The 13,649-nt window shown below is 48.3% G+C and overlaps 1 long non-coding RNA gene across 1 annotated transcript; it reads right to left on the reverse strand.

Moving 5' to 3' along the window:
* Positions 1-10,142: 10,142 nt before the first annotated feature.
* LOC143809784 (uncharacterized) lies at positions 10,143-10,717 on the reverse strand. The gene is made up of 3 exons (XR_013222471.1): positions 10,564-10,717; positions 10,413-10,473; positions 10,143-10,332 (listed from the first exon to the last, which is right to left on the reverse strand). It is a non-coding gene; the product is annotated as an uncharacterized LOC143809784 (long non-coding RNA).
* Positions 10,718-13,649: the final 2,932 nt, after the last annotated feature.

The raw sequence follows: 13,649 nt of genomic DNA on the forward strand, positions 1-13,649 counted from the left end.
GCTTGCTAATAAAGTTTGAGTTCCCCCAGAGAAAAGAAAATACTTCCTGTAGAACCATACCTCTAGATCCTTTGAAAAGCTGGCAATTCAGCAGCCACGTACAGTAAAATCACAGAGTGACTGGTTAGAATAGAATAGGTAGAATCGATATATACACATAGGATAGATATATATTTTTGTGTCACTGACATCTTTATTTCTAATAGATAGAATAAAAGCCAGCTATTCAGCAGCTGTGTACAGTGAAATCACAGCAGAAGTTGACAGGATAGAATAGATGGATTATATACAGTATATACACATAGAATATGTAGATATATAGATGTCGGTGACATATACAATTAGTACAGTGTGTGTGCAGCTTAGGCTACTTTCACATTAGCATTTTAATCTGCAGCGTTTAATCCGCAAACGCAAGGACACGAAAAACGCATGAAAACGCGTGTAAACGCAGCGTTTTTAAAACGCTTACGGTTACCGCATGCGTCATTAAAACGCTGCGTTTACATGCTTTTGCTTGCGTTTTCCATGCGTTTGCGTTTTTGTGCGCATGTCGCAAAAATTTACCAGAGAAAAAATCTAGATGCAAGAACCAGCCAATGGGACTACAGAGGGCGTGTATTATGTGAAATCTATATATAGACCCTAGGACAGCTGAAATCTTCAGATTTTGCTCCTGTGTCCTGTGACAAGATGGATCTTCACATGGATAGCTATTACTTCAAACTGGATCTGAGCATCAAGATTTTTCTGGCATGTGCGTTTGCTTGGGAGCAACACCGAAACCGGGAAAGACAGAGAAGGACACGGCGTAGGCGGTTTTGGCAACACCCCATTGTAGAACTGCGTGAGAGCCGTGGTGCATATCACACCCTGTATGGTGAGCTCAATGAGAACCCAGAAAAATTCCCGGAATATAGACAGGATGTCACAAGACTCTTTCCGTGATTTGCTTGATCGTGTCCAAGGAGCCATCCGGAGACAGGACACACAGCTCCGTAGAGCCATTCCACCAGAGGAACGTCTCCTGGTTACCTTAAGGTACGTAATAATTCTAAACAAAAGCTACCCAAAATTTTTTGCAGGTCTGATGTTTTTTTGCCTATTTTATAAATTATTTATTCTTACTACAGATTTCTTGCAACTGGAGAGAGCTCGTCATCCCTTCATTTCCAGTACCGCCTTGGGATTTCCACGCTGTCCGGAATTGTTTTTGAAACCTGCCGGGCTTTATGGACCATTCTCCGTGAGGAATTTATACCCATACCGTTTTTGAAACCTGCCGGGCTTTATGGACCATTCTCCGTGAGGAATTTATACCCATACCCACGGAGGACATGTGGAAAGAAATTGCTGACAAATTTTGGACTGTTTGTGATTTTCCCAACTGTTTGGGTGCGGTGGATGGGAAGCACATCCGGATTACCAAACCAGCCAGAACGGGATCACAGTTCTTCAACTACAAAAAATATTTTTCAGTAGTTCTTATGGCAATAGCCGATGCGGACTGTCGCTTCATTGCTGTGGACATTGGTGCTTTTGGCCGTGGCAACGATTCACAGACTTTTAAAACCTCTGATATGGGCCGACGTGTTTATGGCAAAAATTTTAATTTCCCACAGCCACGACCACTCCCCTACACTCAAGGCCCACCGCTGCCATTTGTAATGGTTGGGGATGAGGCCTTTCAGATGAGTGAAAATCTCCTGAAGCCCTATTCAAGTCGGGACTTGAACCGCACAAAACGGATCTATAACTACAGAGTAACCAGGGCACGCAGAACAGTAGAGTGTGCCTTCGGGATTATGGTGTCCAAATGGCGCATTCTAGCAACTGCAATAAATCTAAAAATGGAGACAGTGGATGAGGTGGTTAAAGCCTGTGTGGTTCTCCACAATTTCATTCTGGCTAAGGAGCGACCCACCATAGAACTTGATGAACCTGTTGCAAACCCTTTGCCTGATTACCGTCATCACCCGCTGCGGTCAACAGTTGAAGTAGGCCACATGCGGGACCAATTTGCAGCCTTTTTTGACTCTGACATTGGACGTGTGCCATGGCAGGACAATATGGTGTAAAATGTACTGCTGGTTTCGGGTCTGCAAATTTATGTTTGGAATGTTAATGTTTTTTCTAATAAAATAATTGTGATTTACTTTCTTCACCATGTCTCCTATCTATTTCCTTAACAAACCACTTTGGGTTTTTGGGCTTAGGTTCTTGACGTCATTGAGTGCTGTCTTGTTTCACCATTAGCTATTTGCCGCAGACTGTATAGACGATGTCTGTTATTGTCGCAGTAGTTGTCCAGTACTTAACAGCATTATTTGTAAGCCAAAACCAGGAGTGGTAGTTAAATGCTTTTAGTGGTGCATATGTGTTTATTGAACTTTTCCTCACATAGCTCCACTCCAGGTTTAGGCTTACAAATAGTGCTGTAAAATACAGAGCGAATACTGAGAGTGTGACGGCAGCCTATACCACAAATCTATAGTAATCAAGTCAGGTGTCTGAAATAATGAATTTATGATGCTAATTGCTCTTGAATTCATTTTTCATGACACTTGTCCGGGTGAGTATAGATATGTCATGTATGACGTACATTGACCCTTCACTTTGTGTGAAATATATGTATATGTACCCATAAGATAAAATGGAGGTAATATAATGCATTTCTAAAATCAGCAGGTCAGGGGTCTTAAATAATGTTTCTGATAAGACACGACCTGTTGAGTACACTTGTGCTGTGTATTACCACCATTTTGTCTTCTGTGTGCTACCAAAAGTCACGGAGTAAACAGAAAGAACTGTTTTTGGAGAAAATACAAGTGTTTTTTTTGGGGGCAACCTCATATCTCTTAAGCAAACACACACCAAGCTTCAGTGTTCTGTTAATTAAGTACTGTAGGTTGGAGGTGGCCCCCAAAAACGTGTTTGACGCATTATTTGTTATTGGCGCACGGTGTGTGGTGACGGCGGCGAAATACACAATTAACCAAACCTCATTGGGGCAAAACACAGGTTTATTAAACACAAAAACAAAAAAATTAACTGCGCCTGCTTGGGGTTGAGTGCCGATATTGTGGGGTGTTGAGTTGTGAGGTCTGGCTTATTGTAGCCGACATAGGGGTGGCAGGAGAAGGCGCAATTAAACTGCTGGGGTCAGGATATTCAGGGATAGGGCTAGACACATGAGAGGGCTGAGACACACTGGAAGGGTGAGACAAACCAGACATTACAGACACATTGGGAGGTGAGGGGGGGAGGGATAGCTATGGTTTTTTTTTTTTTTGCCTTTCCCCTTCCTTGTTTTGCGCGGGCTCGTTGTCGTGGTGGCAGGGAACGCCAGGGCAGGGTCCGGCAACGGCAGTCTGGTGGTGGTGCCAGGAAACGCCAGGGCAGGGTCCGGAAACGGCAGTCTGGTGGTGGTGCCAGGAAAAGCCAGGGCAGGGTCCGGCAACGGCAGTCTGGTGGTGGTGCCAGGAAACGCCAGGGCAGGGTCCGGCAACGGCAGTCTGGTGGTGGTGCCAGGAAAAGTCAGGGCAGGGTCCGGCAATGGCAGTCTTGTAGTGGTGGCGGGGAACGCCAGGCCAGGGTCCTGTGGCGAAACTCTAGTGGTAGCGGGGAACGCCAGGCCAGGGTCCTGCGGCGGCAGCATGCTGGTGGCAGTGGAGGAGGCCCAAGCAGGAGCAGCAGTTGTCATGGTGGTGGCGGTGGGCTGACCCACTGCACTGGGCATGGTGGTGGTGCTATAATACGGTCCGGCAGTGTTTGGAATGGAGGTGGCCATGCAGTGGTATGCAGCAGATGTCGGCATTGATGTAAAGTGTGACAGTGTGGGCACTGTTGGAAATGCCCCCACTGTCTGCTGAAAATACCGACTCTGCTGCATAGCCTGCACGTAAGCAGCATTGCAGGCCTGCATAACAGTAATCTGGAGCTCAGGACTAAGGTGTTCCGACATGCCCTGTTCTACCTGATTAAAAAAATGATGTGCTGGCCTCTGGAGGTCGGCTTTCACTTGGGCAAGGGCTGTGGTAACCTCCTGGATACGTGTGCTCATATGACTAATGGCAGTATCCAGTCGGTCACCCATCGCCTTGAGTCCCTCATGGAAGACCGAGCTCAAGTGTAAAAACTCGGGCATGAGTGACCTGTCCGCGGCCCTCTGCCGCTGCCGGGAGGAGCCCCTAAAAAATTGGCTAGAGGCAGAGGACTGGGGAAGGGGAACACCTGATGGACCAGCTTCCTGGTCTCCAGGTTGTGTGGCAGGCCCACTTGCTGCAGCGCTGGAGGATGGCTGGGACGGGTCCGTGGCTGACTGATGAAGGACCGCTCCAGAACCTGGGCCAACAGTTGAGCTCCAAGTGCTGCGGAAAAAAAAAAAAAAAATTACTACAAAACATTTACAAAAAGATAACTCAACAGTTATAAACATTCAGATAGGGAAAGGTCACACTAACACTATGTGTAGTGAATTTTACATCAGAATTTGCAAGCCAGGAGTTCAACAGTAGGAATAAAAGTTTCATAAAACAACATGCTATACTTCTGCATGCATCGACCAGTCCTTGGGGATTAAAAAAACTGATGTAAAATATGAAGAGACGATGGAGGCAATACAAGCCATATCTCTATACAAGGTATTGGTAAGCCAAAACCTGGAGAGGAACTATGTGAGGGAAAGTATTCAAAGAACACGTACCCCACTTCTGCATCTATCAACCACTCATGGTTTTGGATTACAAATACTGATGGGAAATACGAATTGACGACAGAGGACATACAAGCCACCTGTATACTCACCAGGACAAGTGTCAGGAAAAATGAATTGATGAGCCATTGGCATCCTGAATTCATTATTTCTGACACCTAACTTGCTGAGTATAGATCTGTTGTGCAGGCTGCCGTCACACTCTCAGTATTTGCTCAGTATTTCAAATCAGTATTGGTAAGCCAAAACCTGGAGAGGAACTATGTGAGGGAAAGTATTCAAAGAACACGTACCCCACTTCTGCATCTATCAATCACTCAAGGTTTTGGATTAAAAATACTGATTTGAAATAATGACCCCCAAACAATTACATTATACACCACTTTTTTTTTTTCTTTTTTAACCAATATACTTACGTTCTTCGTGCAAGGACCGGTCTCAAAAACGCAAGGATGCGGTGGTACTTGTATTTGCGTATCCTTGCTGCAGAACCACTTGGAAGCTGGCTCTCTTGGCGCAGGTCCTTGTTGAAGCGGTCCTTCATCGATCTCCAACGTGTTTTCACTTTTGACACTGTTGGCAAAACAAAACATAATAGTTAGGACAATGGTCTTTTGACCATGGTCACACAACTGTATGTGCTGTGAAAAAGTAATGACTTTCTCACATCATACACAGTTGTGTGAGCATGGCCAAGGTATTGACTACATCACACTGCATTGCGATACTTACCAAATGCAGAACGGACCCGAGCCGGGGCATTGGCCCAGCCATCCCACAACGCTGCGGCCACCTCATTCCAAAGCCTCCGGATCGTCACATTGTTGGCGTGCAGTGGATCCCGGGTGTCCCACAATGCGACTCGCTCGTGAACCAGGGAGATGAGGTGTTCATTCTCAATTAGGTCCTCATCCTCCTCTGGAACCTAACAACAAAAAGTACATTAATATAGGAGGCGTTCACATACGGAAGACAGAAAACAGAATCAGAGGAATGGCATGAATATTGAAGTAAAAAAAAACACTGGTGCTGAAGCAAAAGGGAAAGAAAGAGAGAAGTAGAAAGAAATGAAGATTCAAGAATTATAAAGTGAGGATACAATACACATTCAGCCAGCTATACTTATGCAGCGCCCCAGAGTCCTGGTCGTTGCAGTACTGTGGCTCCGCCACTATGGGGAGCTACGGTGCGTTCGATGGCACTGAAGGAGTTCATCTGATCAGGTATCACAGACACCAATACATTTCACAGCTGGGCCTCCGGGGGGAGCTAAGGGTGCTATTCATTAAGCCACTCCCCACCATAGTGGGTAAACTGGGGGTCAGGCAGGAAGTTAGATCAGAAAGCTGACTGGATTGGACGAAGCAACACCTGGTGGCAGAGGGTGTTGTGGAGGAAGAGACAGTAGGGTCTCTGTCAGGGGTGGGATCCTGACAGAGGCTTGGCATTGAAAAGAACGTAACGGGTCCGCGCCAGCTCCGGGAAGCGGCGGGACCCAAGAAAGGATTAGAAGCGAGATAGATTGTGCTGAGTGAGAAACGAGATCAAGCGATAGGAGAATACCAGTAGGGGTCGTGCTGTAAGACCGGAGCAACATCCTACTGAGGCGCACTACCGGTGGCCGGAACGCCGAGGGAGTATTACAATAACCAGCTTCAAGCAATACTCTAAACAGCGGCAGGACAGTCAGTCTCAGGCGGGCTGTCTCACCTAAATCACCTATGAAGTCTTGGGAGGCAATTGCGGGAGAGGGGCATCTCTAGGGTCCCGGAAGAACTCCAGGCCTATCCGACAAACGGGTGCCGTTCCAACCGTAACATCAGGGAGGGACGGAGGATTAGAAGAACATCATTTAATCGAGTTGTGAGGGAACACGAGAAACAGACACAACAGTTGTGGGGTACTTTCCGTAAGCACAGCAGGGAAGGACTACAACACATAGCGCTAAGAAGGAAGGCACCGATTTCCACCTGTGAAGTGAACTCTGTAGGTGCCATTGGACCGGCCGGACTTGCGCAGCCTGGTGAACCATATTCTGGACTGAGGACTCAGAGATCTCCAGTAAAAAGGTAAAGAGACTGCAATCTGGTGTCCTCGTTATTTACTGCACCGCACTATCACCACTATCCACACCTATCATTCACTGTGCGCCCCACGGCAGGGTCACGGACCGGGGCCTAGCCGCCGTGACAACCCCAGAAGCAGAGACCCGTAGGCCCGGTACCGGGTACCCCTCGGCCCTGCGGCGGTGGGGGCGCTACAACTTGGCGTCACGAACAGGATCTACTTAAGCCTGAAGAATCAGGTCATGTGTGCCTTGGAACTGTGGTCTACTGTGTTAGGACTGTATTATGTTGCAAAGACTGTGTCCCGACATTCCCCGCCAAAACCGCCGCCATTATAACACTATGTGGCGCGCAGGGAGCATGGGGCGTGTCTTCGTGGGCGTAGCTTGGAAGAGTGGCGCGAAGATGGAGCCCGCCCCTCACCGATATTACTATGTCCAGAGAATATGCCCATCAAGGAGAAGGGCCCGCCTCCTAGTGTGGGATGGTGGAAGAGAGAAAGGCCGCCCTCCGGACGGGGAGGGGCAAGAACTTCTGGGGACCACGAGGCAGAATCCGATTGGCAGCATGGAGCGCGGAAGTCACACCGGGGAGGGAGAGAAGACCCGTGCCGGGTTCTACCAATGGGAGCCGGCGGAGTCCATACCAGGCTGCGCTAACCAGGAAATCCTCGGGGCAGAAGTGGAGGAGCTGTGCCGGCAGTTCCGGAGTCTGTGCCAGCGAGCAACCACCCCTGGCGAGGAGCCGCCCCCGCACCAGGTATCGGCCCTGCAGCCGACAACGGAGGAGGTGGAGCCCTGCAGCGGAAGATTTCCCCGCGACCTGGAGCCAGGCGATGCGGTGACTTACACCAGATGGAGGAGGGCTGCGGGAGAGTCTGGCTGGATGGCGCGAGGTGTGCAACGATGCATTGCCCTCCAGGCTGCTGCCGGAACACCGGAAGAAGATGATCCCAAGGGGAAAGCAGCAGAGCCCGGCCCCGCGGAATCTCGAGGAGCCCGTCCTCACCGTGCTCCGGAGGAACGTGTGCACCTACCCGTGAGAAGGGCGTCCCGGCGAGGGATTTTATCACTGCTGGGACCGGAACCGCTTCCTGGCGCACCAGTGCGATCCGTTGGCCTGGTGATGCCAGACCGGAGACCACCACAGTAAGATTCTACTGTACTTTGTTACTTGTAAAATAGTTACTGTTTTATTGCCTTTTATGATTGCTGCTAAAACCCGTTAAGGGTAAACTTTTAAGGGGATCCTTCTATGGACCCGGGATCCCTATTGTTTTTGGTTATTTTTCTATTTTTCTATGTTATTCAAAAACTGTTGAAATCATGAACAGTGCATGATCCGAACTTCTTGTAAATAGTTGCACCTTATTAAAGGCGCTCCCTACTGGTTTTACTTAAAGACTCTTTGCGAAGATACCGCACTGGAACCTTTGCTGAGTATGGACTGGTAGCTTGGGAAGACACGCTACCTCACAGAGACTTGGTCCCCTCTTAAAGGGGATGTTCATTTATCGCATTTCAATAGTAAAATTGCTTAAGATAAATAGCAATAATGTCAATGAGAGAAAAGTGATGATAATGTTTGTACAAGAGAGTTATATGTGTTTAATTAGTTAAATGTGAAGGAATACTGATGATGTGCTCTGAGAAGTAAAAGGTGAAAGATAGAAGAAGGATGCAGTGGGCCCGTAGAGATAGATGTGGTGTCCAGCATGCAAGAAAGGAAGAAAGATAATGAGAAGGCTTAATGTTCGATAGACAATGTTTAGATAATGCTGATAGAAAGTTAGGATAGAAGGTAAACCCTGAGTCCTGATAGGAGTCATGTAGAGATGACTCAGTGCTCTTAAACTGAAAGAAATGTTATGTTCTATACTGTGTATAGTAGTTGAAAAGGCAGTAGGCCCTGGCTGAACGGGGCGGTCCTGTAAAAGAAAGGAGAGGCAGTAGGTCTGGTGCCGATAGGACCGGCGGTCCTGCAGATTTAAAGAAGGAGAATGAGAAAGTTAAAGTGCCTTATAATGTGATTATAGGAAGGTCTTTAGTGGATTTAGAGTGTGAGTCCTTAAAGGCAATGTTAAATTATTGTTCAACAATTTTGCACTTAAGTAGAATGCCCGGTTGGGTAACAGGAGTTATTTATAGCCTGTAATTTATAATGTTAACCATGTTTGTAACGTTCAAGTGTCCTCACCTCCCATAAAGGGAAGCTCTGTTCAGATATGCTTATTGTTATTGCACTCAACAAAATTGTATGTCTTTTTGCTAACTTGTATTGTTGTTTTCTTCCCAGTCCCGGAGTACTGTGTTTAACCAGGGGGGAGTGCAGCGCCCCAGAGTCCTGGTCGTTGCAGTACTGTGGCTCCGCCACTATGGGGAGCTACGGTGCGTTCGATGGCACTGAAGGAGTTCATCTGATCAGGTATCACAGACACCAATACATTTCACAGCTGGGCCTCCGGGGGGAGCTAAGGGTGCTATTCATTAGGCCACTCCCCACCATAGTGGGTAAACTGGGGGTCAAGCAGGAAGTTAGATCAGAAAGCTGACTGGATTGGACGAAGCAACACCTGGTGGCAGAGGGTGTTGTGGAGGAAGAGACAGTAGGGTCTCTGTCAGGGGTGGGATCCTGACAGAGGCTTGGCATTGAAAAGAACGTAACGGGTCCGCGCCAGCTTCGGGAAGTGGCGGGACCCAAGAAAGGATTAGAAGCGAGATAGATTGTGCTGAGTGAGAAACGAGATCAAGCGATAGGAGAATACCAGTAGGGGTCGTGCTGTAAGACCGGAGCAACATCCTACTGAGGCGCACTACCGGTGGCCGGAACGCCGAGGGAGTATTACAATAACCAGCTTCAAGCAATACTCTAAACAGCGGCAGGACAGTCAGTCTCAGGCGGGCTGTCTCACCTAAATCACCTATGAAGTCTTGGGAGGCAATTGCGGGAGAGGGGCGTCTCTAGGGTCCCGGAAGAACTCCAGGCCTATCCGACAAACGGGTGCCGTTCCAACCGTAACATCAGGGAGGGACGGAGGATTAGAAGAACATCATTTAATCGAGTTGTGAGGGAACACGAGAAACAGACACAACAGTTGTGGGGTACTTTCCGTAAGCACAGCAGGGAAGGACTACAACACATAGCGCTAAGAAGGAAGGCACCGATTTCCACCTGTGAAGTGAACTCTGTAGGTGCCATTGGACCGGCCGGACTTGCGCAGCCTGGTGAACCATATTCTGGACTGAGGACTCAGAGATCTCCAGTAAAAAGGTAAAGAGACTGCAATCTGGTGTCCTCGTTATTTACTGCACCGCACCACCACCACTATCCACACCTATCATTCACTGTGCGCCCCACGGCAGGGTCACGGACCGGGGCCTAGCCGCCGTGACAACCCCAGAAGCAGAGACCCGTAGGCCCGGTACCGGGTACCCCTCGGCCCTGCGGCGGTGGGGGCGCTACACTTACACGATGCCGCCGTGTTGCCCGGCCGTGACTACGCTGCTCCTGCCCAGTCTCCTGCCCAGTCTCTTCCGCTGTAGAAGAAGTGGTCTGAAAAAGGGAAAATATACATTGTCATATGTGTAGATGTGACAGTGAATACTTACCAAAGTGAGGAGGTGAATACTCACTTCGCTGACATGTTCCCCTTGTGCAGGCCCAGGCGTTTCCTCATCAGAAGAAGAAGACATTCTGATGTGTGCAGAAAGAAAGGAATGACAGAAATTAGGGCATATAGACACAGATTATAGAAAAGAAATGCATTGGATAAGATATACTCACATAGTTCTGAGGCTTGTTTGCTGCTCCAAGGGGCTGTGGGGCGTCTCGTCTGCAAGGCAGTCTGATGAGTAGTGACCTGCAACTGTCCACACCCTCCCTTTATCACCTTGTATGTGGGGGGTGGCTTATCAGTGTCTAGACATGTTTTTCTCAATTGAGACGCATGCGTCGGCAAACGCAAGCAAACGCATGTACTGAAAAAACGCATGCGTTTACATAGACTACAATGCGTTTTTTTGGCGCAAACCTTGCGCAATCAGCCGCATACGTTTCCAGGCGGCAAAATGACGCCTCTAAAAATTACTACATGTTGCATTTCCGCGCCAAGACGCAGACGGCTAGTCAAACGCGTCAAAACGCGAACATAGAAAAACGCATGCGTCGATAATGTTAAAGATAGGAATACACAATGCATGCAGATATTTGCGGAAGAAACGCTGCGGACACAACCGCAAATGTGAAAGCGGCCTTACTGTACATGTATTTAATTATTAAACGATTATTTTTCTGGAAAAAAAATGGCGCGGGCTTCCGCATAATTTTCTTAACCAGCAGAGGGAAAGATGGCTGGGGGCAGATGTTTATAGCCTGGGAAAGGGGGTAATACCCCTGGAGCCTCCCAGGCTATTAATATCAGCTCACAGTTATTAAAATGGGGAAACAAAATAAATAACGCAGGGTCCCCCTGTAATTAACAGCCAAGAAAGGCTATGCAGAAAGGTGCGGGCTGATATTAATAGCCTAGGAAGGGGCCATGGATGATGCCCCCACCCGGCTAAAAAATCAGCTCTCAGACGCCCTAGAGAAGACGCATCTATAAGAAGTGCCAATTCTGGCACTTAGTCTGTCTCTTCCCACTTGCCCTGTAGCAGTGGCAAGTGGGGTAATACTTGGGGGGTTGATGTCACCTTTGTATTGTCAGAGGCTAGTAGTGGAGAGGGGTCTATAAGACACCTATCCATTACTAATCCTATAGTTATATGGTAAATAAAGACACAATCAGAATAAAGTCCCTAATTTTAAATAAAACACACTTTTACTTTTTAATATAAAAAATAACAAACACAGTTAGGTGAGTATAACGCCTAATTCCACTGAAGCCCTCGTCTCCTATAATAAAACAAAAATAAAAAAACAACCACAACAAGAATAAAGTTCTTTAATTGAAAGAATGATGCAGACTCTTTTAATAAATCTTAATTATACCATACTTACGACATCGCCCATTCCACAGATGCCATTGTCTCCTGCAAGATAATTAAAATAAAAAAACAACAATATCCCTCACCTATCTGTCGTTCTGTCCCACATCATAATCCATATCTAGGGGATAAACAGTTTTCAACCTGGACGATGCCAAGATGCAACCGTCCAGGCTGAGAACCACTGGTAAATGAACTGCTGCGAGCACAGCATCAGTGACTAGCTGTGACGTCACTGAGGCTGCGTTTCCAGCTGGGCTGAACTGCGGTGACCTCTGAGATCCCTTCTAGCACTGTGAGAAAGTCTCATGGTGCAGAGGTCAACTTCACCACAGTTCATATTCACCGTAGTGAAATTCTCCTTGTGAACTGTGGTGAACTCGCCTCTGCATCATGAGAGTTTATATTTACCATATAACTATAGGATTAGTAATGGATAGGTGTCTTATAGACGCCTCTCCATTTCTAAGCCGTGGGCTTGATGTCACCTGACAATACAAAAGTGACATCAACCCCACAAATATGAACCCCACTTGCCCCCGCTACAGGGCAAGTGGGAAGACCTGGGCAAAGCACCAGAATTGGGATATCTAATAGATGTGCCTTTTCTAGGTGGCTGTGGGATGCTATTGCAGCGCCCCAGAGTCCTGGTCGTTGCAGTACTGATGCTCCACCGCTAAGGGGGGCTATGGTACGTCTGATGGCACTGAAGGAGTTCTTCTGACCAGGTATCACAGTCACCAATACACTTCACAGTGTAGCCTCCATGGGGAGCTAAGGGTTCTTTGTATTAGGCCACTCCTCACAATCTGGTAAAACTGGGGGTTAGGCAGAAAGTTAGGGAGAAGCTGACTGGGTTGGAACCAGGCAACACCTTGTGGCAGAGAGTGTTGTAGGGGAAGATTCAGAGGGGTCCCTGTCAGGGGTGGGATCCTGACAGAGGCCTAGCAACCAGAGAGAACGTTACGGGACCGCGCCTGCACGATATAGCGGCGGTACCCCAAGAAAGGACAAGAAGCGAGGTTTATTGTGCTGAGTGAGAAACGAGATCAACGCAACAAGGAGAATACCAGTAGGAGTCGTGCTGTAAGACGAGGCAACATCCTATTGAGGCGCATAACCGGTGGCCGGAACGCCGAGGAAGTATAGAGCTCCAGGCCAAACTTCAAACCTACGGCAGGACAGTCAGTTATAGGCGGGCTGTCTCACCCAATTGACCTAGGAAGACACAGGGGGGTAACAACAGGAGTGGGGCGACGCTAGAGTCCCGGAAGAGCTCCGAGCCTCCCCGTCATACGGGTGCGTCCTAACCATAAGATCTGGGGGACGTGAAAGAACATCAGAATCGAGTTGTGAGGGAACACGAGAAACAGACACAACAGTTGTGAGGACTATCCCGTGGTGCTTAGCAGGGAAGGACTACAACACACAAGCGCTAGAAGGTAGGCACAGATTTCCACCTGCAAAGGGAGCTCTGGAGGTGCCATCGGACCGGCCAGGCTTGCGCAGCCCGGTTAACCGTATTCCGGATTGAGGATCCTGAAGCCTTCAGTAAAGAGGTAAAGAGACTGCAACCTGGTGTCCTCGTTATTTACTGCAACTTACACCGCACCACCACAACAAACATCACCATTCCCTCCACCTTCATTGTACGCCCCTCAGCACGGTCATGGACCGGGTCTAGCCACCGTGACAACCCCAGAACAGAGACTCAAGAGGCCCGGTACCAGGTACCCCTCGGCCCTGCGACAGTGGGGGCGCTACACTATTTTTAGGCTGGGGGGGGGGCAATATCCATGGCCCCTTACCAGCCTGAGAATACCAGCCCCCAACTGTCTGCTTTAGCAAGGCTGGCTGTCAAAAATGGGGGGGAACCCTTGCCAT

This window comes from Ranitomeya variabilis, chromosome 1 (assembly GCF_051348905.1).
Source record: "Ranitomeya variabilis isolate aRanVar5 chromosome 1, aRanVar5.hap1, whole genome shotgun sequence".
In the NCBI taxonomy this organism is placed as follows: domain Eukaryota; kingdom Metazoa; phylum Chordata; class Amphibia; order Anura; family Dendrobatidae; genus Ranitomeya; species Ranitomeya variabilis.